Consider the following 27913-nt stretch of genomic DNA (forward strand, 5'->3'; position numbering starts at 1 on the left):
CTGAGTGAGGAAACTTATCTGTTATTCAATGAACAATGTAGTAAAAACAAATAAGGTGAGAACAAGATCAATGTAATTAGCTGGCTCATTTATTTAAAAAAAAGTGATCATAGATATGCTTAAATTATGTAACTGATATACTTTATCTATTAGTCCAGATACTGCCGACAATAAGAAAAGTCTTTCCAAATCATACGGGTAATTTTTTTTAGTAGCTTCCCATTGAGTCCCAAGGTTGAAATTTATACTGAAGTTCTACATCATAAAGGTCTATTAAGTGTGTAATTTTCAGATTTTTAAATGGTCCCCCAATGAAGATACTGCTGGCCAGAGAATGAACAAATTCAATTTTTTTTTTTTTTTTTTAGATAGTGAACTTTTTTAAGTGTAAGCTTCTCACAATTGACACTCCATTAAAAGTAACTACACTATGTAGTATAGCACCAAAAATATTAAGACCAACAAATTACTCCTTCTTTGGAGAAATACTGTTCAAAAATTTAGCTTTTTTTAATTTGCAACCAATAAATCTGACCCATTAAAAATATATTAAGAAATACATTTAGTTAGATGACCATGGTTTTAATTTATAATCCAGTGTATGTTGAATTACATGCTTATTTGAAAGGTCTGGGACAACTGCTTACTGTATAATTTTTTAAAAAACATGATGCTTCTAAATGCAAAAGAATGGTTGCAGCCCGAAACAAAATGAATGCTCTTTCTACATGAAAACAAATTTTTAAAAATTTGTTGTTGTTGTGGTCTTCAGACCTGAGACTGGTTTGATGCAGCTCTCATTGCTACTCTATCCTGTGCAAGCTTCTTCATCTCCCAGTACTTACTGCAACCTACATTCTTCTGAATCTGCTTAGTGTATTCATCTCTTGGTCTCCCTCTATGATTTTTACCCTCCACGCTGCCCTCCAATGCTAAATTTGTGATTCCTTGATGCCTCAAAACATGCCCTACCAACCGATCCCTTCTTCTAGTCAAGTTGTGCCACAAACTTCTCTTCTCCCCAATCCTATTCAATACCTCCTCATTAGTTACGTGATCTACCCACCTTATCTTCAGCATTCTTCTGTAGCACCACATTTCGAAAGCTTCTATTCTCTTCTTGTCCAAACTAGTTATCGTCCATGTTTCACTTCCATACATGGCTACACTCCATACAAATACTTTCAGAAACGACTTCCTGACACTTAAATCTATACTCGATGTTAACAAATTTTTCTTCTTCAGAAACGATTTCCTTGCCATTGCCAGTCTATATTTTATATCCTCTCTACTTCGACCATCATCAGTTATTTTACTCCCTAAATAGCAAAACTCCTTTACTACTTTAAGTGTCTCATTTCCTAATCTAATTCCCTCAGCATCACCCGATTTAATTTGACTACATTCCATTATCCTCGTTTTGCTTTTGTTGATGTTCATCTTGTATCCTCCTTTCAAGACACTGTCCATTCCGTTCAACAGATCTTCCAAGTCCTTTGCTGTCTCTGACAGAATTACAATGTCATTGGCGAACCTCAAAGTTTTTATTTCTTCTCCATGAATTTTAATACCTACCCCGAATTTTTCTTTTGTTTCCTTTACTGCTTGCTCAATACACAGATTGAATAACATCGGGGAGAGGCTACAACCCTGTCTCACTCCTTTCCCAACCACTGCTTCCCTTTCATGCCCCTCGACTCTTATAGCTGCCATCTGGTTTCTGTACAAATTGTAAATAGCCTTTCGCTCCCTGTATTTTACCCCTGCCACCTTCAGAATTTGAAAGAGAGTATTCCAGTTAACATTGTCAAAAGCTTTTTCTAAGTCTACAAATGCTAGAAACGTAGGTTTGCCTTTTCTTAATCTTTCTTCTAAGATAAGTCGTAAGGTTAGTATTGTCTCACGTGTTCCAACATTTCTACGGAATCCAAACTGATCTTCCCCGAGGTCCGCTTCTACCAGTCTTTCCATTCGTCTGTAAAGAATTTGCATTAGTATTTTGCAGCTGTGACTTATTAAACTGATAGTTCGGTAATTTTCACATCTGTCAACACCTGCTTTCTTTGGGATTGGAATTATCATATTCTTCTTGAAGTCTGAGGGTATTTCGCCTGTCTCATACATCTTGCTCAGCAGATGGTAGAGTTTTGTCATGTCTGGCTCTCCCGAGGCCATCAGTAGTTCTAATGGAATGTTGTCTACTCCCGGGGCCTTATTTCGACTCAGGTCTTTCAGTGCTCTGTCAAACTCTTCACACAGTATCTTATCTCCCATTTCGTCTTCATCTACATCCTCTTCCATTTCCATAATATTGTCCTCAAGTACATTGCCCTTGTATAAACCCTCTATATACTCCTTCCACCTTTCTGCCTTCCCTTCTTTGCTTAGAACTGGGTTGCCATCTGAGCTCTTGATATTCATACAAGTGGTTCTCTTTTCTCCAAAGGTCTCTTTAATTTTCCTGTAGGCAGTATCTATCTTACCCCTAGTGAGACAAGCCTCTACATCCTTACATTTATCCTCTGGCCATCCCTGATTAGCCATTTTGCACTTCCTGTCGATCTCATTTTTGAGACGTTTGTATTCCTTTATGCCTGCTTCATTTACTGCATTTTTATATTTTCTCCTTTCATCAATTAAATTCAATATTTCTTCTGTTACCCAAGGATTTCTATTAGCCGTCGTCTTTTTACCTACTTGATCGTCTGCTGCCTTCACTACTTCATCCCTCAGAGCTACCCATTCTTCTTCTACTGTATTTCTTTCCCCCATTCCTGTCAATTGTTCCCTTATGCTCTCCCTGAAACTCTCTACAGTCAGTTTATCCAGGTCCCATCTCCTTAAATTCCCATCTTTTTGCAGTTTCTTCAGTTTCAATCTGCAGTTCATAACCAATAGATTGTGGTCAGAATCCACATCTGCTCCTGGAAATGTCTTACAATTTAAAACCTGGTTCCTAAATCTCTGTCTTACCATTATATAGTCTATCTGATACCTTTTAGTATCTCCAGGATTCTTCCAGGTATACAACCTTCTTTTATGATTCTTGAACCAAGTGTTAGTTATGATTAAGTTATGTTCTGTGCAAAATTCTGCAAGGCGGCTTCCTATTTCATTCCTTCCCCCCAATTCATATTCACCTACTATGTTTCCTTCTCTCCCTTTTCCTACTGACGAATTCCAGTCACCCATGACTATTAAATTTTCGTCTCCCTTCACTACCTGGATAATTTCTTTTATCTCGTCATACATTTCACCTATTTCTTCATCATCTGCAGAGCTAGTTGGCATATAAACTTGTACTACTGTAGTGGTCGTGGGCTTCGTGTCTATCTTGGCCACAATAATGCGTTCACTATGTTGTTTGTAGTAGCTAACCCGGACTCCTATCTTTTTATTCATTATTAAACCTACTCCTGCATTACCCCTATTTGATTTTGTATTTATAACCCTGTATTCACCTGACCAAAAGTCTTGTTCCTCCTGCCACCGAACTTCACTAATTCCCACTATATCTAACTTTAACCTATCCATTTCCCTTTTTAAATTTTGTAACCTACCTGCCCGATTAAGGGATCTGACATTCCACGCTCCGATCCGTAGAACGCCAGTTTTCTTTCTCTGGATAAAAAATTTAGAGTCCACCAAACATGACGGAATTCACCAACTGAATATCAGTTTCTTCTGAGATGGTCAAGCTACCAACGCTGGACCACTTGATATGGATTGACCCAAGAATTAATATCTTTAAGCACAGAGAAAGATTTTTTCCCAATACTACCATTAACTGGAGTATATATTATCAGACTGAAAGGTATAAAGAGTAAATTAATTAAAAGGGAAACAAGAGCAACTATCAAAATTGGACCATTTACATTTCCATGAATTTTATTAGTGGACTTAATATAAATATTCAGGTGTTATATGGAGCAGATTGATTGAAGAAGTACGAAGCGATTTTAGATTTCCATGGATCATCAATGAAGTGCAATGTGGACAATCACCATGACAGAATACAATTTACATCACCACCTTAGCAAGTACTAAATATGTGAGGCTAAATCACATCCGTTTAGTAAATAATACAAAAGTAGTGGAGAAAGAAAATGTTAATCAGCTACAATAAACGTCACTTACATTCATAAAAATTGTATACGAGTCTGATTTATTAACTAATATGTAAAAGGAAGCATTGTACCATGTTTTACGTACCCATGAGAAAATGTTTCCAACAAACTAGGGGTCATAGGCAATCATACATGTAATTTTAAATTTAAGAATAAAGGACTATTTTTCTGCAAATCCTAACCGGTACTGATACATTTAAAACTTTAAGCACAAGAAGGTATTAATAAGATGACAGATAATGATATAGAATGTAGCATAAGTGCCTTCAACAATCCTTTACTGATAGTACGAAAGGTTACAGACAGGGTTCACCTCATGCTACATGCATGTACTTTCCATAGACATATAGAGAGTAAGGGAGGTATATCAGTGTATACCAATGAAATATTAGTACATTTTGAAGAAGCGAAGTACTTTAGTTTGATGGATTTGGCAATTGGCAGATGAGATTAAATGACAATTCAAAACCATACTCAGCATTTTTATATGATGGAATAAACTTTCAGTTTAAAGTATTACCATTTGGGCTAAATATATTTGTTTCAGTATTTATACAAGCCTTAGGTCAAGCTCTTAGCAGTCAGTTACTGGAAGAACTTTCAATCTACGTTGATCTTTCAGCCGGTCGGTGATGACATAATCGAGGCACATGCCCTGCAATTTTTTAAAATGATTTTACAGCTTGCAGCTTTATATGTCAGGTTCATTATGAGGTGCCCAACATTTCATTACTGGTCATAATTGTTATGATATTTACGTGGAAGTAAGACACAGCACGAAATTCGAAAAAGTTTGCAATGAAAAATTGGTGTCGCTATGACTTTGTGATCGGTGCAGGTTACATAATATGTTGCTGTGCATTGAAATTTAGCTAACATATTGAATTTTTCTTCAAACTTGGTGGAGGTCTGTAATTGTCACCAATCTCGAGAAAATTGATCTGATGTAGCATACTCATTTGTGGTCACACAGTGCCAGCAATAAAGCTAAGGTGATATATCCAGAACATTCCTCATATTTCATAAATGGTTTGAGATATCAAAATGAGAGTTTGACAAAGAAAAAGTACACAAACAGGAGAGTATTTTGCCATACGGTTATTATGTAATTCTTCATTATCTACCATATTGTTACACTAACTACAGACATTTCCAGTGAAGGAATGTTATTTTTAAGAGCCATCAACAGCTGGTGAAGCAAGAAATCGTATGGGCTTTGGAACAACATAAATGAACTCATTACATGTTTATTTCATACTGTGGATGTGCTTTTTCATAAAATGCTCACCTTAGTTTTCACCAGTTCCTCTCTTGATAAATTTAATGAACCACTGTGTAAGGATTCTCTCACAACTGCGTCTGCACAACACGTTAGTGAGGTTAGACTGTGTAAACTCTTTGGCAAAAGAAGCATATTTTAACATGGCAACAAGAGAAATGTGTAGGTTTTCCTCAAAATTCCCCATTCATGACACTTCTCTGAAAGTTACAAATGGTTAACAAACAAGGAGAAAATTAATCATTGTATTTTCGGTGGAATTCTTTTTGGATACTAACCACAGAAGAGGTGACAAATCTTTTTGAACAGGCACCATGCAAATGTGGGCATGAGGGGCCTCTCTTAATATTTACAAAACATGTGAGTGTAGGCTTCAGTTTAGAATAGCACTTGCCCTCCAGCACTCAGTATTTACCCTACAGTGCCTGCCCAGAGGCCCACCACCACGGATCTCCCCACACTTGCCCCATTGTCTGCGCATCTACCAGCTATGGTACTCTGCCTGCACCAGCCAAAACACAGTTCTTGGGTCACAACTGGCAGAATTTCAATAGTCCTATCTTCAGTCCTGGGTTTTCATCTTTGAATGCCTGATACAGTTAATGCAGGTTTCCCAACACTAGTCATTTTTGTGTATGATCCCTGAAACCATGCTCATTAACAGAAGCAAAATCCTTCTTCCCAGGCAAATAGTGGCTTATTATGTCTGTTGTAGAATATGACACCATTCACAATTGTTCACTTAAGACACATGTAGGTCTTGGCTTGGAATTCTCTAAGATACCACATTTGTTTTGCTTTTCTCACTAAATAGTTAGAGGATCCAAATTCATTTTCAATCCTTCGAAATCTCCAACTTTTCAGAAGATGTGTCAGCATCTGCATCTTCTCACTGTCTGCGGTGCTGGTACTGAATTTCTCTTTCAATTGCTTTACCATTTCCGATTCAACATTTGTTTCATAATCTGCATTTTTTCCACACTAGGTATGTATTTACTTTGCAATAACTCAGAACTTGCTCAATGTTTTTATGCACATATGTTTTCTTTTCCAGTCTGTTCTTTTTCACTGGGGACTTGCCAAGAGATAACAAACTATCATTTAATGCATCTAAAGCAACTTTTGGGGCTGCAGATGTGTGATTCATCTGAGGAGCAATACAGGTTTGTGGGTTCCACGTGTTTCAATGTAGCTGGGTCGGCCACCCACCCTTGACCCTGAGTTAATTTTTTTCTACATTTACCACATATTTTGTAATCTGTCATTATGCCACTAATCATCCGCATTTGCACTTTACATAGATTTTTCTTACATCTGCTGTGTCCATCTTTTCTGAATGGGTTACAGCAATACATGATGATCTCAAACTTCATCTCCAGGTGGATTTGTGTAATTTCAACACACAAGACCTATTGCAGCAACTATCTGTGTACACGTTGCAGGCACGCTACCATCCAACATTTGTTAGGTTGTTAATGGCCCGCCTACAATGTTACCTTCCAGTGCATTGTTAGACCACCACCTTTTTAACAATAAACATGTTTTTCAATGCTTTGTGTCATATTGTCAGACTCTGAACACAATTTATTTTGCATGAACAACACATTCCTGTATGTATTAATTAATACCTCATAAACCCATTATCACCCCAACTTGACTTTTTGCTGTTGTACAGTGTAACATGAAGAAGAAAATATATTATTTCATCAGTTTCATAGGTGGCATGTTTTTCAATGTTCAAGGTCAAAGGTCAAGGTCACTGATGTTAATTGTGTACATTCTTCAACTATGGCAATCTCACATATCATTGAAAAGCTTGTTTCAAGACCTTTCCAAAATTACCTGGTTCACTCTTGCGTCTTTATTAGAATGGAAATTTCAGCTGTTTTTGTCAGCAGTACTTGTCGAATTATCAGCACATTTTTAGAGCTTCAAGTGGCCATTACTCCTGTCTTACTTGTGCTAAAATTCTGTAATTTGTTATTTTTCATTCTCTTGTCATAAGCAATGAACACACCAAATTTCATGAATATTGAAATAGGTCAGGTTGAAAATTGTACTTTTCTGTGTTTATCTGACATGGAATGACTCGTTTTTATCTTTTCCCCTTTTAATCCTTTCCTTTTCACCTTTTGTATGAAGCAGAAAACTATCACCATAGTGATGATACTAAGGCGTTATAATAGGAGAGCAGGTTATACAGGGTGTTACAAAAAGGTACGGCCAAACTTTCAGGTAACATTCCTCACACACATAAAGAAAAGATGTTACGTGGACATGAGTCCGGAAGCGCTTAATTTCCATGTTTGAGCTCATTTTAGTTTCATCAGTATGTACTGTACTTCCTCAATTCACCGCCATGATTTCATACGGGGTACTCTACCTGTGCTGCTAGAACATGTGCCTTTACAAGTACGACACAACATGTGGTTCATGCACGCTGGAGCTCCTGCACATTTCAGTCGAAGTGGTCGTACGCTTCTTAACAACAGATTCGGTGACCGATGCATTGGTAGAGGCGGACCAATTCCATGGCCTCCACGCTCTCCTGACCTCAACCCTCTTGACTTTCATTTATGGGGGCATTTGACAGCTCTTGTCTACGCAACCCCGGTACCAAATGTAGAGACTCTTTGTGCTCGCATTGTGGATGGCTGTGATAGAATACGCCATTCTCCAGGGCTGCATCAGCGCATCAGGGATTCCATGCGACGGAGGATGGATGCATGTATCCTCGCTAATGGAGGACATTTTGAACATTTCCTGTAACAAAGTGTTTGAAGTCATGCTGGTACGTTCTGCTGCTGTTTGTTTCCATTCCATGATTAATGTGATTTGAAAAGAAGTAATAAAATGAGCTCTAACATGGAAATTAAGCGTTTCCGGACACATGTCCACATAACATATTTTCTTCCTTTGTGTGTGAGGAATATTTCCTGAAAGTTTGACCGTACCTTTTTGTAACACCCTGTATAATAACCATTTTGATTTTTCCAGCATAATTATTCATAGTTTTCTTATCAGGTTGCCTACTAGACTGAAAAACCATCATGACAATGTATCTAATTGACTGCCATTTCATATGAGATGCTATTTCTCAATAATGACATGCCTCGCTACTTCATTTTCATCACTGGCACCATAGAATGCACACAATGCATTAGGGGCAGCATTGATGTGCCTGGTACATATGTCACTCCATATTTTGATCTACATAATATTGCTATCTCCAAAAACAGTATCAATCAATACCTCACAGAGTAAATTTTATACATGAGATATTTCATCTACCTTTTTTCAATTACTGTAGAAGTAACATGGGGTCAAATTTCTGACACTACTCTGTTTGTTTTAGTGTAACTCAAACCATGTACACAAAATATGAATCATTCTGTACAGAAAGTGAACATTTCAGGAGTAATTTTCTGTTAATCAATAATGTAACGAAACAAATCTGTAAGCATGTAAGACTCTGAAACCCTTAACATGGGATTATAAAAGAAAGAAGTTATTTTGAAATAACAAATGAATGGAGAGGTGAAACAATTAGTAATAGGATAAAAGGAACTACTACTATCAATAAGTAAGATATTATGTAACAGACTACTGCACACAATGAAGCAGAGGAGTATATATGTAAAATAAGTTACAAATGTAAGACAGGACACAAGATAAGATAAAAAATACAACATTATAACAAGGTTTATGGTACATTAATAAATAATCTAGAGAAAATTTATAACTGGTAGAAAATAAACTTTTTCTCGCTTGCATTGAAATTTCAATACAAAACTTTCCAAGAAGAGACTTAACTCTGTCAAAATTTTAGGTCTGGTACTAATTTTATATTAACCACAACAGAGCAGAAAGTAAAAAAGAAGTCCATAAATGGAAAAAAAGTCGTTAAGATTTGAGCGTGATGCTATGTCATCACTAAAAGCATGCACAGTATAAGTGCTATCTTACGTCAATTTCGCCTCAACTTTCCAAAGTATCTAAAGAATCAAGAGTTATACTCTTATACAGAATGGCTAATGCTGAATATATAAAATTGTACTTAGGAAACTCGGGCAATAGCCTCAGACCACAGGGTACATACAGCTACTTCTGCATTTGATCACTTGGGCCTTAGAAACACAAATGTCTCTACAACTTCTTAAACAGTGACAATAAACTGCAGAACTCTGGGATCACGATCTAGGTTAGTGGAGTTGCAAGAGGAGTTAATTAAGACCAAATAATACGTAGAAAGGTTATCAGAAGCGTTGAAAAAATCCAGACCAAATGGAATTAAAATCATGCCGTATGTTTTATTACAGATACAAGTGTAGCCTTTGTAGCAAATAAGAAAATTAAAAATACTACAGGTATTAAAGGAAACTCAAATATTATATTAAAACTGGTTTTAAAAATAAAAAAAGAGATATACTGTGGCAATCAGTTGAACCTATGGACCAACACTCAGATGCTGTTGAGGTATAACACCTCTACAAATATTTACAGTTATTTCAAGCAGAATGACCTCCTCCAAACCAACAAGCACGAATTCTGAAAACCTCCATCACACAACACCCCCCTACACTTTTTTTGTATTTATTTATTTGTTTTACTCCACATACCATCCTCAAAGACAAAGATTGAGGGAATAAGGTAGATAGAATATTTCCTGATTTATAAAAACAATTCGACTTAATACTGCACCAATGTTTATTATCAAAAGTATGGTGATATGGGTATCAGACAACATATGTGACTGGGTTGATGTTTTCTAGGTAAACAGGGTACAGCACGTTTTATCTTAGATTGAGACTCTTCAACAGAAGTACTTTCTGGTGCACACAACACAACAGCAACACCAGAAATCCTGGAGCAGGTACATAAATACCTCAGCCAACTGTTCTCCTATAGATCTTGCACATCATTCTGACGGACAAAGACAAATTGAACCTGGAAAGAAGTATGGAAAAAGATGATGTCCATACCACCGTTAAATCCAGCACAGCTGGAAAATTGTCAGGATACATGGGATTCCCATTTAATTCTACCATATGTACTGGGATATCGTCAGGGACATCTTCACCAGTCATAAATGATGTGATTGGTGGTCAGAAAATACCAGAAGATTTCAAAAAGTAACACACTATCTTAATGCTGAAGAAAGCAGCATTGTGAAAAATAGAAGATTACAGACATATCACACTGACTACAATATAGCAGCACAATGCATGGCAGACAACTTAAAAGTGCTGATGAAGGAAATGATACACCCTCACCAGACATGCGCCGTGCCCAGAAGGGCCACCTATGAGGCTTTAGCCGAATATAGAGAAGTCATAGGCATTACAGCAGTAAACAAATTCGATGCTGCGATTGTGCCGATGGACTTTGATAAGGCCTTCACTAGAGTGAACCACGGCTATCTTTACAAGATTCTAGAAAAACTATGCCTGGATACTCTTTCATCTGAATAATAACGAATATACTTAAGAGCACCACCTCCAGGCCATAAATAAACGGCCGTGACACAAAACTGATGGAAGTTCAGAGGTTGGTGAGACAAGGCTGCCCACTCTCAGTGGCATTATTTGCAATGGACCTGGATCCCCTGCAGCGGAAAACCAACACCATTACTGGAATCAAGTTGCCCGGCACTACAGTGAAATGTAAAGCTTACACTGACAACATAGGATCCTTCATAAAGACAAGACAGACTTTCCAAGAATACAAGAGCCCTCCAAAATGTTGAAAAAGTGGCAAGGCCCAAAATAAATCTACACAAAACTCCACTCGTATTTATTGGAAACCACAAACTTAACAAAGGGAGCACATGGTACTTGAGACACACAAATGCCAGTGAAAATGGCAGCCAAAAACTGGCAATCAGCTCTACACAAAATAAGAGAAATTGCAAGATCAAACGGAAACAGACTGATGAACTTATTCCAGAATACAAGTCTCATCAGCGAACAACTACTCTCAAAAGTGTGGTTTCTGGCTACCTACTGGCACTTCCAAGATCAGCGAAACTGTAATGTCCTTCTTCTATGCCGAGGCAGAATTCTTCACTACGTGAAAGTGAGGCGACACAGAACTGTCTGATATTGCAGTCAATATTTGTTGATAATGTCCGCTCTTGGCACTTATGTGAGTCTATATTTGGGGTTACAAAATCAAGTCTCTTTAGCAAGCAAGCTTAGATTCAAATTATTACTATCAGCTAGCTGCACTGTTCAGTGGTTGCCACCAAAGTTACTCATTAACAGATACTAGGTGGTCAATTCACATTTCAAAATGAATTGATATCATTGATTGGCATAGCACATGTACAATGAATTAATTAATTCCTTCGAATGACAAAGGCTTCAGTTAATGCAGCATGATGTTTTGTCTGTTGAAAATTATTTCCTTTAATATTAATGTGGAATACTACATCATCATCATCATCTTTATTGTTATTCTTATTGTCCAGGGATAAGCCATACTTGGTTCACTTCTTGTGATGCTCGGTTCGAAAACGTAGGACACTACAGTTTTTCCTTAACTTGGTTTTTATTAACACAGTTTTTTTTTTAATATGATTCACTACTATGAATGGACACATTTGTTTTTGGACATGACACAGTATGAAACTGACCAACTGAGCTACATACAAAATGACAATTTCAGGGCCTACCCTCCAAATATATTTCTTGGCCAGCCACTGTCTCATCTGTCCTTAGTCCTTTAACTGTTGTTGTTGAGTGCTGTCTTCATGTTCTGCCGGTCACCAGGTGCTTTTGATGAGTTTAAGCACAGCTTGTGGGTTTTCCTTGAATGTTATTGATGAGTTAACTTAAGCCATCCTGCTGCCCCCTGACCACTATTGACAAGTACAAATGTGCAACTTCGCAGGCAGCTGTGTACTGTTCATGTATTTAAGTGCACAATAGAGCTTCTTTGAACCTATTTTTTAGCAGTTTCTCACAGTTCTGGCTACTAAGTTGGTAGTAGTACTGTGTCTACTACGATATTATTTCACTGCATTCAATTTTACTTCATCTTACTGTTCATCAAAATTAGAATAAAAATGTTTGGGATTACGGAAATGTCCGATTCCACCCGTATGCTTTGACCAATGACGTCACCAATATGGCGTACACGACTATTCACAATGTCTCCAATATGGCGCCTATCAGGTCATTATGTAAACACGATTACAAAATCCATAAATATAATCAAACTAACGGGACCAGCACGGGAAATTGGGGTTTTTTGGGTGGGGACAAACTAAACACACACACACACACACACACACACACACACACACACACACACACACACACACACACACACAAGACAACATAAAACCAATAAAAATTTCCCCAATTCCACTACATGCACAATATTCACAGGAATCTGCCACTTCCCTTCATCTACATAGCTCAACCACAATTGCCGATACCACAAAAGAACAATTGACATCTAGAAAAATTGCAACACTGCGACTACACATACCATCAAAAATGGGAATCGGACACTTCACTTGACCTATATAGGTCAACAGCAGCTCACAATACCAAAACACGTAGCTACGACGAGTCATTGGAATCGGACACTTCCCTTGACCTATATAACTCAAATACAACTGACGATACCAAAAAAATTGAAATAAAGTACTTCCCCTAAGATACATAAATCAACCACAAGTGCTGATAACAAAACACCAACCACCAACACATGCAGTAAATAACACTGACCCAACAACACACAAATACCCCACCAATCATCATAACATGCAAACAATAGATCCAAAAAAATGGCTACTTACCACAAAAAAGTTCCAGCGCTACATACTAGGTCAGCAACCACAATCCCCCCACCTCCGGCAAACAAACAAACAAAAACACATCCAAAACAAACCAGCCCCCCCTCTCCCTCAACCTTAACCCAATTAAACTTAGAAGACATATCCATACCAAACAAAAGAAGCCACAAATTAAATTAAATGAATTACCACTCGACAAACAGCAAATGACACCACAATAACATAAACACAACACAAACTTAATTCTTAACTCACTGAAACCAAGTTCTGTTCTTCTATAACAGTCATGACCGATAAATGCACACTTCAAGCAGTGATAACCAAATGAACCCAATACACCACATAATACGCGGACCATACACACGCCACTTGAGGACACCTCCAACTGCAACAAGATGACAGCTACAAACACAACACACTCATAAACTAAACTCCACACCGTCATGACGTCACACATCACAACATCCTCACGTCACGGATCAAAGCCGATGGGTGGGATCGGACGCCTCTGTTGATCCAAATGTTTTTATCTTCAGCCCTTCTATTGAATATGTTGTTGTTGTTGTTGTTCCATTCTATTGAGGAAGAAATTATGAAGATATGAAGCATGACAGTGGGGATGAATTATTCGATGTTGATACAAGTGGTAGCTCCTCCACAGATTCTGACCATGACAGTCTTGAAGTCATGTACCTCAACAAGTGTAACATGTAGTCTTGTGTCTACAAGATGTAATTGATAGTTTGTTCGAGGAAGAAAGGGTGGTGACAAATTTGACTAGAAAAAAAAATCATTTTAGTCCACTTAATCATGCATTTGAAGACTTGTCCTGAGGACACAGCAATCAGCCAGGGAATGATCCAAGCTCTCTGTCATTCTTCATGTTATTTTTCAGAGAAGATACTGTACTGACTAATACACAAACAGGAGGTTTGGAGTCCCTTGATGTCTGTTTTACACGTGTGAAGTGCACAGGAGTGAAAGTACCGCATACACTGCATCAGACAGACAAAAATTATAAATGATCCTCTGTTTATGGTATTGAAATATTCATAAATCAATAAAGATGTTTCATACACTTGGATTTACATTTCTTTGAAGATTTTATTGCACAATTGGGCATAAAACAGATCATTTTCTTTCATTTCGTGAACTGATGGTTTTAAAGTTTCCTTGAGGTGTATGGGTCTCAGCTTTATCTTTAATAATGATAGAAGATGAAGAAATTAATTAAAATTTGTATCACAGCCATGACTTGAACCTTTTTTCAACTTTATTCAACTGACTGTATACATACAAATAGAGCACATTAATAAGAAATGACACATTATATTTAGTTTCAGATTTTCTTTTTAAAAATTTCTCCTTTATTACATTTTTGTTGACTATCTTTTCAGTGTTGGGAGTTCATTTTGGTTTTACATTTAGGATATTTTTCCATGTGTGTGTTTTTGTAATGCTTTCAGCTATTTTTATGAAGTTTTTGAGTTAGCTTTGTTGACTTCTTTCCTCATTGATGATTAATGGCAGCAAATAAACAGTTTTATGTTACTAGTGTAGGTCGGCTCAGTGACAGAGAGCTGTGACATCTCTCCCCCGCCCCCCCTCCCCGCACATCTAGTACAGCAAAGGCTGCCCCAGGCACCCCATCCCCACCACACCTCAAGGTGGCACTCTGGAGCCAGTTGACTGTCGCCAACAAAGCTTCCAGCTGCATTTGGACTGTGGCTAACTCCTCCTGCATCCGCACACAACAGACACAGTCCCTATCCATCTAGCTAATATGTGATTTACTATAAGAAACTTAAGGAAACCTACTGCCACACAAGGTTAACAACTACACTCTAGGTGGCAGAAAGGACACTCAACAATGAAAAACAATAAAAATTTATGGTAGAAGCTAGATCTGGTGCTTATTTTGCTGCTAGGGGCTATCAAGTGGATACTACAGGAAAAAACAGTGACCTACAGTATACTGCTAGGGGCTATCTAGTGAATGTTACTTATAAATGTTAAACAGTAACCAGCGGTAAACTGCACCTACTGGTTATCCCTCGCATTTACAGTGTAAACAAACGTTTACGTACACGCGAAAATGACCTAATAAAACTATAAAAACGGCTACATTCAATGTATTGAGTCGAAATGACACAAATAAACGTAAATTCTGAGTATTGTACACTGACAGATGCAGGTACAAAACAAAACCTTTAGCTAACAATAAGAGTTCAGAATGAAAAGCACAAATACGAGCTCTTCTTTATAGGAACCCATAGGCTCACAGTACACGATCACTAATGCCCACAACAAACTAAGGAAAATAAGCAGACGGCGAGGAGAGTATTAGCTTTCTGCTGACTAAACCGTATGTAAGAAGGGCTCAGAAGTTTTACTGTAACATTGATTTACTCAGACAGTTTAGTGTAACACTAATTTACCACGTATTTTACGTCTACTTAACCGTTAACGCTCGCAGATTGCGCTAGTCAAACGTATGCAAGTGGCGTTAGAGTTCACCGTCAGTATCACTTCTCCTAATAAAACGTATAAAAACTGCTACCTTCAATGTAACGAGCCTAAATGACACTAATAAGCGTGAATACTGAGCATCCAACACTAACTTAAACTGATTAACCCTCGTATTTATAATGTAAACAAACGTTCACGTACACGCGAAAAATGACCTAATAAAATGTATAAAAACTGCTATCTTCAATGTATCGAGTCTAAATGACACTAATAAACGTAAATACTGAGTATTGTGCACTACTTAATTGATGATCCCTCGCATTTAACAATGTAATTTAAATGTAAACAAACGTTTGCGTACACGCGAAGCTGTCCGCTTTTCCTATTCAGACGCAAATAAAAACTGAAACCTTCAATTTATCAAGTCTATTTCACACTAATGCACGCAAATACTATAGAAAATACAGAAAAAAACTATTAATTACATATCTCGTAACACTCACTGAAAAAGACGTAAAATTCTGCTGTTGGCCACACGAGCGACAAGATTCACGCTGGTTTTGAATGCATCTACTGGTTCTGCGATACTGTCACCCTTCATGTACCTTGTAGTCAGCAGCAACTTCGTGGTGTTGTGGAAATTTGTGTGTGATATTTATAAACTGCAAACAAGAGTATGTGAAGAAATGTGTTTCGGAAGTAAATTAACATGGTACTTAATTTCTATCACAGTAACAGTTGAGTTTGATGAGCGTAATAGTTCGCGAATATCTTGTGATGACTCTGCTGTTTGAGGCTGCTGTCTTTTTTATGTTTTAATTTTTAATGGGTACATAAGGATGAGATTTTATTCTGTATTTAATTGTGATCACATCACCTATAGTGTGCTTGGTGACGGTGTGTGAATGTTGTAATTTTTCAGGTTATGTTCATAACAACTAAATACCTGAGTTGTTTGTGCTTGTTTTTGGCCTGACCGGTAAAATCGCTACGTGTATCTTCGTAAAAGAAACGGCTGAGTGTGTGACGTGCTGTCAGGAGCAGTTTGTCTACGAAGTAATCTCGTCATATACTTCGTGGCTAACGAGAAAAGGCGGACAGTGAAATTCAAAGGTTGTCAATGTTAGTACGGTTATTTTGACATACTTAGCAGTAATAAAATTGTGATGATAATTTTCTGTGATGTGATGTAGACATTCAGCGGCTCCAGATTTTAGGGCTAACGTAAGCATTTTTTCAAGTGCCCACAGTTACTACATCATTTCATGGTTTGAGTATGTTCGCATGAAAGGAAATGCTGCAATTCTGTTGCATTTTGTTAGTTTTCACTGTGCTTTGATTATTCGTGTCGTTAGTATTCGTGTAATCATATGTAAATACCAGTTTGTTGTAGTGTGTGGGTTTTAATGGAGTTCTGTATAAGAGTACTGTAACATCAATTACGAACTGGCGGAATACAAGGTACAGATTAACTATAATCTGTCTAACATAAAGCATTACATGTCATCAGAACTCAATAGATCATTCATCATATTCACAGTTAGTATGATGTCGTTTCAGTAAATCAGTTTTGTTAGAAAATGCTAACCAATGTTTAATCTTGATGGTAATCAAAAATGAGAACCTCCGCATTGCAATGTGCAGTCTACAGTGCAGGTATTGGTTTCCTTTAATAGCAGGTAAAGATTCTAAAATGATAACGCTTCCTGTAAACTGAGCATACATCCGTGAATGAATACAGATGAAGTAAGTTTCAAGGTAATGCCTATGTTGAAAATGCATATTCACTGATAAACAATCCGTATGTCCGGATTTTCTTCATGTCCCTATCACACTGAAATTAACACAATGAACCAAGTATAGAATGAAATATTTGATGTTATTAAGTAATATCGCTGCAATCAATTGACTGCTGTGATTGTTTGAAATGCTGAAGTTAATGCATGCACAAAAAATTACACATCTTCCATAATTGTCACAACAGGATGGTATCCATGAGCCAGTGTTACAAAGAAGCAGTAGCAACTTTAAATGCTCAGTTTCCATTGCATGTTATTTTATGATTGTTCTCACTCTTCATGACCTGCAAAATGTGAATGAGTTTATATCAGTGAACACACTTTTCCTCAGCCACTTTGAATCTGTTTCCTGTGTAATCACCCGTTTACTGCACGCAATATATGAGTGAAAATACTGCCTTTGAGCTATACCTCATCGTAAAAACGGAAACTGAGTGGGCCAAAAACTTTTCTTATCTGATTGCTTTTTCTTTTCAGACTGTAGAACTGAAGCGATGGACCAGGAGCCAACTAAGTGGATAAAAAAAGATGAAACTGATGAAGTACAAACTGAGTTACACTTCATAGTAAGTAGCTTACTTGTATTTCTTAACAGGGTTTCATTAATTTCTGTGTGCAGTGTGATGTGTGAATACATACAATTGATGTCATACAGCTGGAAACATGAATAATTCGGTTTACTAAAATGATGAACTTACTGTGTTAAATATGACATTTTGCACAGTGCATTGAAATAAGCGTTGTATTAAACCTCACATAGAATTGAGCAAGAGTTTCAATTTAATGTTTAGTAAACATGGAAAACTTTTTTTAATGCACAACCCAATTATACTGATAAACTGGTTGCCATAAAGTGGGTATATTCTGCTCTGATACACTTCTTTTGAATGACAAAATTTTGAAGTGACATTCGGATGGTCACTGATCTGAGAAGTACATTTTGTTTACTTTGAATATGTGAAACATTTGTAAGTAGAACTCTCAGCAGTAAAGTTAAATTTCAGACAAATATCACATGGAAGCATAAATTGTTACACAGCAGAATGAATTTGTATGTTGGCAGCAAAGTTTTGATGAAGCCATGGGGCTACACATCAAATATTGACAGGTTTGTTCATAACCACTTTCTGCATTTGCTGCACATTGTTACGCATATTGTTTGTGAAACTGTCACAATGTTACAGTTACTGGTGTAAATAATCTTACATATACATGTCACTTGAAATTTGATGTAGTGCAACCGGTTGTAGGGTATTCACCTATCAGCAGCAAACAAGTTCACTTGGTGCCACTAGTATTTTTATCCTGCAAATGAGAATTGAGCACACTGATACAATCACGCAAACTACTTGTGAACTATCTGTGCTGAAAAAATCTGTTTCAACATCCATCTTGAGTGCAACTGCAGAAGTACTGGGATAGCATTAATGCAGCATTTGCATTTGAATATATGTGAGTACTTCATTATAGATTATACAAACTATGTGAACAGCTTGCAATTCATTTGACAAGCATTATCACAACAGTAATCCTAAACAATCACTGTGAGGAAATGATAGGAAAATAAATATACTAAATTTTATTAAATACAGTAAAAGAGTGGTTAGACCCAACACAGTTCAGGCTTTGGCTTTGACCCCTGATGTAATGATGGTTTGGCATTCAGGATGATATGTATGCACAACACACATCATGTAAATGAAAAGCAGTTTGAAGATCCATTGACTTTGGACCTAAACTGGAGAACTATTCAAAGGCTACAAGGTTAAAATGTGGTTCTAGACCCACTCCCCCCTTGTAACATTAGTTGTAGAGGGAGTCTGATTCATAGTGCATCTCAAGGCTTAGCCTATGTTCAAAAGTGGCAGTGTGGCTGTGAGCTGACAAAGTCTAGAAATGTGAAAGCCAAGTAAAGGATATGGTAACAAATCGATCAGTATCACAGCCTAATGTTAACCAAAACATCCAAATGGTGCCCATAACGTAACTTTTTACCTACAAGAAGTCTTCTCATACTCTGTGTGCTGTGTTAGTTGATGAACTGAACTTCCCTATGACCTTAACATTGTATCAGTTGAAAGCCACCTTCTTTGCCAAATTAATTAAATGTTAATTTTTAATTGGTGTATATTTTGGGCATGAGCACATGCTGGAAAGTAATGACACAAAATTTCTATTCGGAAATTATTGAAGCATTTTAATTAAAACAAACTTAATATTTAACATATTTATTCTTCGTGTTTGTATATTTATTCTTCGTGTTTGTATATTTATTTCAAACATAGTCACCGTGGCACTGAACACCTTTCTCCCAGTGAGACACCAGGTTGTCGGTGTCGTCACTGTAGAATGCTTGATTTCGTTGGCAGACCCACAGCCTCACCTACGCTCACACTAATTCATCACTATCAAAGTTGAGTCCCTGAAGGTGTTCTTTAAGTTCTGCAAACAGTTACACACACACACACACACACACACACACACACACACACACACACACACACACACACACACACACACACACACATGTTACACCCTGCAGTTCAGAACTGTTCATCAGGAGGGTGCTGCATACTTTGTCAGCAAAGTGGTAACATCAACAGTGTCATATGCATGACAACTGATATTAAGAACAGAATCAAAATTTTAGAGGCATTATTTTCTGGCACACCCTTGTAATAAATTGATGCATTTTACAATTGCCTCAAATGTTGCAGAATGGTTCCGTTGGCATTGCCCAGAATCCACTTGGAAGTCATAATACTAAATCCATATACACAGCAGCCAAAACATTATGATCACTGATCTACTATCAGTACAAACTCATCCAAGCAATAGCATCTCACCTTGCCTTCTCGTCAGACGCACACACATTGCATGGAGTATCAGTGAGCATCTTGTCTTGTTGTAAAATAGGAAATGCGCACAATCTGAGTTTCACCTAGAGCAGATTTTGATGGCCTGAAGGCTTGGTATGAGCGTTTTGGAAGCTGCACAGCTTGCCGGGTGTTGAAGTAGTACTATGGCAGTTGTCTTCAACACATGGCAAAACAAAGGTGAGACCATGGCCAGACGTTATGGGGTTGGGCAAGTACTCCTCATCACAGACGGTAGACATCATAGGCTGGGCAGACTGGTAAAACAAGACAGGCAACAAACTGTGGTGTAACTAACATCAGACATTAATGCTGGGCAGAGTACAATTGTGTCTGAATGCACAATGCTCCAAACACTTCTAATGATAAGTCTGTGCCGCTGATGACCCACGCCATGACATCGACAACAACTGAAATAGGTATATAACTATTGGCGCTGGATGTTGGCACAATGGCCGAGCACTGCGTGGTCTGATGAATCCTGATACCTTCATCGTGCCTTTGTTGTTGTGGTCTTCAGTCCTGAGACTGGTTTGATGCAGCTCTCCATGCTACTCTATCCTGTGCAAGCTTCTTCATCTCCCAGTACCTACTGCAACCTACATCCTTCTGAATCAGCTTAGTGTATTCATCTCTTGGTCTCCCTCTACGATTTTTACCCTCCACGCTGCCCTCCAATGCTAAATTTGTGATCCCTTGATGCCTCAAAACATGTCCTACCAACCAATCCCTTCTTCTAGTCAAGTTGTGCCACAAACTTCTCTTCTCCCCAATCCTATTCAGTACCTCCTCATTAGTTACGAGATCTACCCACCTTATCTTCAGCATTCTTCTGTAGCACCACATTTCGAAAGCTTCTATTCTCTTCTTGTCCAAACTAGTTATCGTCCATGTTTCACTTCCATACATGGCTACACTCCATACAAATACTTTCAGAAACGACTTCCTGAAACTTAAATCTATACTTGATGTTAACAAATTTCTCTTCTTGAGAAACGCTTTCCTTGCCATTGCCAGTCTACATTTTATATCCTCTCTACTTCGACCATCATCGGTTATTTTACTCCCTAAATAGCAAAACTCCTTTACTACTTTAAGTGTCTCATTTCCTAACCTAATTCCCTCAGCATCACCTGACTTAATTTGACTACTTTTCTTTATCCTCATTTTGCTTTTGTTGATGTTCATCTTATATCCTCCTTTCAAGACACTGTCCATTCCGTTCAACAGATCTTCCAAGTCCTTTGCTGTCTCTGACAGAATTACAATGTCATCGGCTAACCTCAAAGTTTTTATTTCTTCTCCATGGATTTTAATACCTACTCCGAATTTTTCTTTTGTTTCCTTTACTGCTTGCTTAATATACAGATTGAATAACATCGGGGAGAGGCTACAACCCTGTCTTACTCCCTTCCCAACCACTGCTTCCCTTTCATGCCCCTCGACTCTTATAACTGCCATCTGGTTTCTGTACAAATTGTAAATAGCCTTTCGCTCCCTGTATTTTACCCCTGCCACCTTCAGAATTTGAAAGAGAGTATTCCAGTTAACATTGTCAAAAGCTTTTTCTAAGTCTACAAATGCTAGAAACGTAGGTTTGCCTTTTCTTAATCTTTCCTCTAAGATAAGTCGTAAGGTTAGTATTGCCTCACGTGTTCCAACATTTCTACGGAATCCAAACTGATCTTCCCCGAGGTCGGCTTCTACCAGTTTTTCCATTCGTCTGTAAAGAATTCGCGTTAGTATTTTGCAGCTGTGACTTATTAAACAGATAGTTCGGTTATTTTCAGATCTGTCAACACCTGGTTTCTTTGGGATTGGAATTATTATATTCTTCTTGAAGTCTGAGGGTATTTCGCCTGTCTCATACATCGTGCTCACCAGATGGTAGAGTTTTTGTCATGACTGGCTCTCCCGAGGCCATCAGTAGTTCTAATGGAATGTTGTCTACTCCCGGGGCCTTGTTTCGACTCAGGTCTTTCAGTGCTCTGTCAAACTCTTCACGCAGTATCTTATCTCCCATTTCGTCTTCATCTACATCCTCTTCTATTTCCATAATATTGTCCTCAAGTACATCGCCCTTGTATAAACCCTCTATATACTCCTTCCACCTTTCTGCCTTCCCTTCTTTGCTTAGAACTGGGTTGCCATCTGAGCTCTTGATATTCATACAAGTGGTTCTCTTTTCTCCAAAGGTCTCTTTAATTTTCCTGTAGGCAGTATCTATCTTACCCCTAGTGAGACAAGCCTCTACATCCTTACATTTGCCCTCTAGCCATCCCTGCTTAGCCATTTTGCACTTCCTGTCGATATCATTTTTGAGACGTTTGTATTCCTTTTTGCCTGCTTCATTTACTGCATTTTTATATTTTCTCCTTTCATCAATTAAATTCAATATTTCTTCTGTTACCCAAGGATTTCTATTAGCCGTCGTCTTTTTACCTACTTGATCGTCTGCTGCCTTCACTACTTCATCCCTCAGAGCTACCCATTCTTCTTCTACTGTATTTCTTTCCCCCATTCCTGTCAATTGTTCTCTTATGCTCTCCCTGAAACTCTCTACAGTCAGTTTATCCAGGTCCCATCTCCTTAAATTCCCACCTTTTTGCAGGTTCTTCAGTTTCAATCTGCAGTTCATAACCAATAGATTGTGGTCAGAATCCACATCTGCCCCAGGAAATGTCTTACAATTTAAAACCTGGTTCCTAAATCTCTGTCTTACCATTATATAATCTATCTGATACCTTTTAGTATCTCCAGGATTCTTCTAGGTATACAACCTTCTTTTATGATTCTTGAACCAAGTGTTAGCTATGATTAAGTTATGTTCTGTGCAAAATTCTACAAGGCGGCTTCCTCTTTCATTCCTTCCCCCCAATCCATATTCACCTACTATGTTTCCTTCTCTCCCTTTTCCTACTGACGAATTCCAGTCACCCATGACTATTGAATTTTCGTCTCCCTTCACTACCTGAATAATTTCTTTTATCTCGTCATACATTTCACCTATTTCTTCATCATCTGCAGAGCTAGTTGGCATATAAACCTGTACTACCGTAGTAGGCATGGGATTTGTGTCTATCTTGGCCACAATAATGCGTTCACTATGCTGTTTGTAGTAGCTTACCCGCACGCCTATTTTTTTTTATTCATTATTAAACCTACTCCTGCATTACACCTATTTGATTTTGTATTAAAACCCTGTATTCACCTGACCAGAAGTCTTGTTCCTCCTGCCACCGAACTTCACTAATTCCCACTATATCTAACTTTAACCTATCCATTTCCAATTTTAAATTTTGTAACCTACCTGCCCGATTAAGAGATCTGACATTCCACGCTCCGATCCGTAGAACGCCAGTTTTCTTTCTCCTGATAATGACGTCCTCCTGAGTAGCCCCCACCCGGAGATCCGAATGGGGGACTATTTTACCTCCGGAATATTTTACCGAAGAGGACGCCATCATCATTTAATCATACAGTAGAGCTGCATGTCCTCGGGATAAATTACGGCTGTAGTTTCCCCTTGCTTTCAGCCGTTCGCAGTACCAGCACAGCAAAGCTGTTTTGGTTAATGTTACAAGGCCAGATCAGTCAATCATCCAGACTGTTGCCCCTGCAACTACTGAAAAGGCTGCTGCCCCTCTTCAGGAACCACATGTTTGTCTGGCCTCTCAACAGATACCCCTCCGTTGTGGTTGCACCTACGGTACAGCCATCTGTATCGCTGAGGCACGTTAGCCTCCCCACCAACGGCAAGGTCCATGGTTCATGGGGGGGATCGTGCCTTTGGGAGGGTTCATTTCCGTCACCCACAAAGGGAACAGCCTCTTGACTCCTGTACTGTTGGGGCCTCCATTATACTCTGGGAAACAAACACGTGGGCACCCATGGGTCCAGTGGAGCTCGTGTGAGGCACTGTGTCACAAAAGAAGTATTGTAAACTGGTTGCAAAGCACATCCACCCCTTCTGTTGTTGTTGTGCTCTTCAGTGGCAAGACTGGATTGATGCAGCTCTCCATGCTACTCTATCCTGTGCAAGCTTCTTCATCCCCGAGTAACTACTGCAACCCACATCCTCCTGAATCTGTTTAGTGTATTCATGTCTTGGTCTCCCTCTGATTTTCACCCTCCACCCTTCCCTCCAATACTAAATCGATGATCCCTTGATGGCTCAGAACCTGTCCTACCAACCAGTCCCTTCTTCTATAGGGTGGCGCACAAAATGTGTTACCATTTTGTTTTTGAATATAAACTTTATTGTCGATACAATCTGAAAGGAACATACACTATAATGAAGAGCCGTCCATGGAGATTTGTTCGAACTCAGTACATGCTCAATATGCCCACCATTTCGTTTCCTAACTTTCTTCAAAGGAACGCTGAAGTTAGTGAGTAACCTACAGCACATGTCTTCCTTAATTTCACTGAAAGCTTAAAGAATAAGTCTTCTGAGCTCCATTAAATCACGTGGACATTTCAGGAAATTTTTTTCCTTTAGGTACCCCCAAAGAAAAGAGTCACATGGATTGAAGTCTGGACTATTGAGGGGCCAATTTTGTCCATCATTAAAGCAACCTGGAAACCTGAGTGAAATGATCCGCATGTCGAAATGCTCGTGTAAAAACTCCAACACAGTGTTTGCAGTATGTGGCCTTGCTCCATCTTGCATGAATCACTGTGTGTTGTTCAGCAAGGCAGTAGCAAGAAACTGTGGAATGAATCTATTGCGAAGCATGCTCAAATAACGTTCACTGTTTAGTTTCTTCAAAGTAAAAGGGTCCAGTAAGTCCGTGACTGGAAATTGCTGCCCACGCTGTAATCCTCAGAGCATAATGTCGTTCATGAACCACTTGTGGGTTTTCAGTGGCCCAAAAGTGTTTGTTAACCACACCATCTAAATGAAAATGCGCCTCATCTGGAAACCAAACGTTGTTGAGAGTTTCTTCCCTATCCTCCACCCACTGAGCAAACAGTAGTCTCTCCGCCCAGGGGGTCCACAACTCTTTTGTGGACACATGCATAGCGAGCACAGGACCCCGAGCTAATGTGGCCCTCCTTCCTTTCCGGGCTGCATACCTTCCCTTTTCGCATCCTTCCCCGTCCCCCATCTTGCCCCCCCCCCCCCCCCCCCCCCCCCGCTCACCTCTGGCTCTTTCCTTCCCTTTCTCCCCCTCTGGGAGTATGGTTTGTGCCTACGTCCGGAGACGGACGCTCGAAACTGTTACAGATTCCTTGCTTTCTACACTTGCAAGTCTTCGTCTTTCCTCTGTCCTTCTCTTTTACTTCCCTCTTCTCTTTGCCCTTTTCTCCGCTGCGGCGTTTGAGACCCCTCTTCCTTTCCCTTTCCCTTTTTTCCTCCCTGTGCGTGTCTGAAGGCCGACCCACGCACTTCCATGCGTAGCCGGTGATGGGGTAACGCGTAATTCCCCGCCCCGGGTAGACAGGTAGGACACGTACGTACCTCCTGGTAATGGCCAGGCCCAGGGAGGGGTGATTACCCGAGCTGATACCTTCCGAAAGTGCCGATTGGTCCCTCCGTCCGTTTGTCGGGAGGTGTGACCTGAGGTGTGAACAAACACCTAAGGCGGGCGTGCACTCAGTGAGGGCCCCCACAAGGGAGGAGCGCGCCATCGGAGACGCCGGTAATCATGGGGGATTCTTCCGCAATGGTTTCCCCACCTTCCACTCTGTCTGCTCACATACGTAAGTTCACTGAGTCTCAGCAACAGACAGTTCTTCCATCGTTGCCACAGTTCCTTGTTGTTTCTCGGTCTGACGAAGGTCACGACTTCTCCATGGTCAACCCTTTCATTATTCAGAAAGGTGTCGACGCAATTGCAGGTCCTGTAAAGTCTTGTTCCAGATTACGGAATGGCACCCAGTTGTTAGAAACAGTCAGTGCCCTCCAGGCACAAAAATTGCTGCGTACTTCTCTGCTCCACACCTTCCCTGTCCGGGTGGAACCGCACCGTACCTTAAATTCCTCGCGTGGAGTCGTTTATACACGCTCCCTCGATGGATTGTCTGACGAAGAAATTCAGCACTACCTGTCTGACCAGGGCGTAACAGCTGTTCATAGAGTTATGAAAAGGGTTGACACGAACATCATTCCAACCCACACTGTCTTCTTGCCATTTGACAAAGTTCAACTCCCATCGAAAATCAAAGCAGGCTATGAGATAATTTCCGTTCGCCCTTACGTCCCAAACCCTACGCGTTGCTATCGGTGTCAGCGGTTCAATCACACCAGCCAGTCCTGTTCCAATCCGGCCAAATGTGTTACGTGTGGCAAGGATGCCCATGAGGGTGCTTGTCCACCTCCATCCCCTCGCTGCATCAAGTGTATGGGTGACCACGCTGCTTCCTCTCGAGATTGCCCCGTTTTTAAGGACAAAAAGCTCACCCAGGAAATAAGAGTGAAGGAAAAGGTGTTGACCTTTGCTGCTCAAAAATTATTCGCCAGTCGACAGCCCACCATGCCTCAGACAGGAAAATACAGCACTGTCCTTGCTTCTCCTCGGCCAATAACGGAGGCTGCCACGCAGACTTGCGACCTCACTTTTAGTGCCACGGTCGTCAGATCGGCCAGCGCAAAGATCGCCCGTTCAACCTCACCACTTTTGCCTGCCCACTCTATGGCTCACCCTTCGTCGGGTTCTGCTAAATCTCGAGCCCAAAAGACAGACACCACGACTTCGAAAAAAGAGCATACTCGTGAAGAGTTTTTACGTACCGCAACTTCCCAACCATCGGTTCCTCCTTCATCTAAACATCATACTTCCAAGAAGGCTACAAAGAAAGCCAGTTCCTCTCCTTCTCCGCCAAGGCATGTCCCATCTACAGCACCACCTGGCAGAAATCGCCCTCGGCCGTCTTCTGTGTCGCCGAGGCACACTGCTGGTGGCCGGTCAACCGGCCGATCGCTGGTGGCAGGAGCTGCTCCTGACCAACCTATGGATCAGGATCTTCTGCCTTCGGCTGAATGCCATTCCATGCTGTCGGTCGCAAGCTCTGAGCAGTCGTTGAGTTGACAGCACCCTTGGTCACATTCTTCCATTTTCGGTTCACCCTATGTCCATTATCCACTGGAATATCCGCGGAATTCGTGCCAACCGGGATGAATTGTCGATCCTCTTATGATCCTACTCGCCGGTCATCTTCTGTCTTCAGGAAACAAAGCTGCGTCCCCATGACCGCTTTGTTCTTCCTCATTTTCAGTCCGTCCGATATGATCTCCCCTCTGTTGAAGGCACTCCAGCACATGGAGGACTCATGATTCTTCTCCATGAAACTCTCCATTATTACCCAATCCATTTAAACACTTCCTTCCAAGCTGTCGCCGTCCGTCTTTCCCTTTCCGGATACACGTTCTCTCTTTGTACTGTATACATTCCATCGTCCACACCAATGGCACGAGCTGATCTCCTTCATCTTCTTGGTCAGCTTCCACCCCCCTATTTGCTGGTTGGGGACTTCAATGCCCACCACCCGCTTTGGGGATCTCCACATCCTTGTCCACGTGGCTCACTATTGCTAGACGTCTTCCACCAAGCGGG

At 39.7% G+C, this 27913-nt stretch overlaps 1 protein-coding gene and 1 long non-coding RNA gene across 8 annotated transcripts in view; one reads left to right on the forward strand and one right to left on the reverse strand.

Moving 5' to 3' along the window:
- The window catches only part of LOC126427333 (uncharacterized), a 29473-nt gene extending 13151 nt beyond the window's left edge, over window positions 1-16322 (reverse strand). Inside the window, exons 1-2 of the long non-coding RNA XR_007576635.1 lie at window positions 16183-16322; window positions 5416-5486 (exon numbers count right to left, since the gene is read on the reverse strand). This is a non-coding gene — a long non-coding RNA (uncharacterized LOC126427333). The remainder of the gene's footprint in view (window positions 1-5415; window positions 5487-16182) is intronic.
- LOC126427331 (zinc finger protein 708-like) overlaps window positions 16259-27913 on the forward strand; it is a 117828-nt gene continuing 106173 nt past the window's right edge. For 2 of the 7 annotated variants that reach the window (XM_050089643.1, XM_050089649.1), the window contains exons 1-2: window positions 16259-16391; window positions 17956-18044. The gene's annotated coding sequence lies outside the window, so the exon portion shown is untranslated. Of the gene's footprint in view, window positions 16392-16552; window positions 16802-17955; window positions 18045-27913 lie in introns of those variants that run through there. The other 5 variants (XM_050089651.1, XM_050089650.1, XM_050089644.1 and 2 more) reach the window with 5 other exon arrangements.

The sequence above is a fragment of the Schistocerca serialis genome, chromosome 11 (genome assembly GCF_023864345.2).
Source record: "Schistocerca serialis cubense isolate TAMUIC-IGC-003099 chromosome 11, iqSchSeri2.2, whole genome shotgun sequence".
NCBI classification, from domain to species: domain Eukaryota; kingdom Metazoa; phylum Arthropoda; class Insecta; order Orthoptera; family Acrididae; genus Schistocerca; species Schistocerca serialis.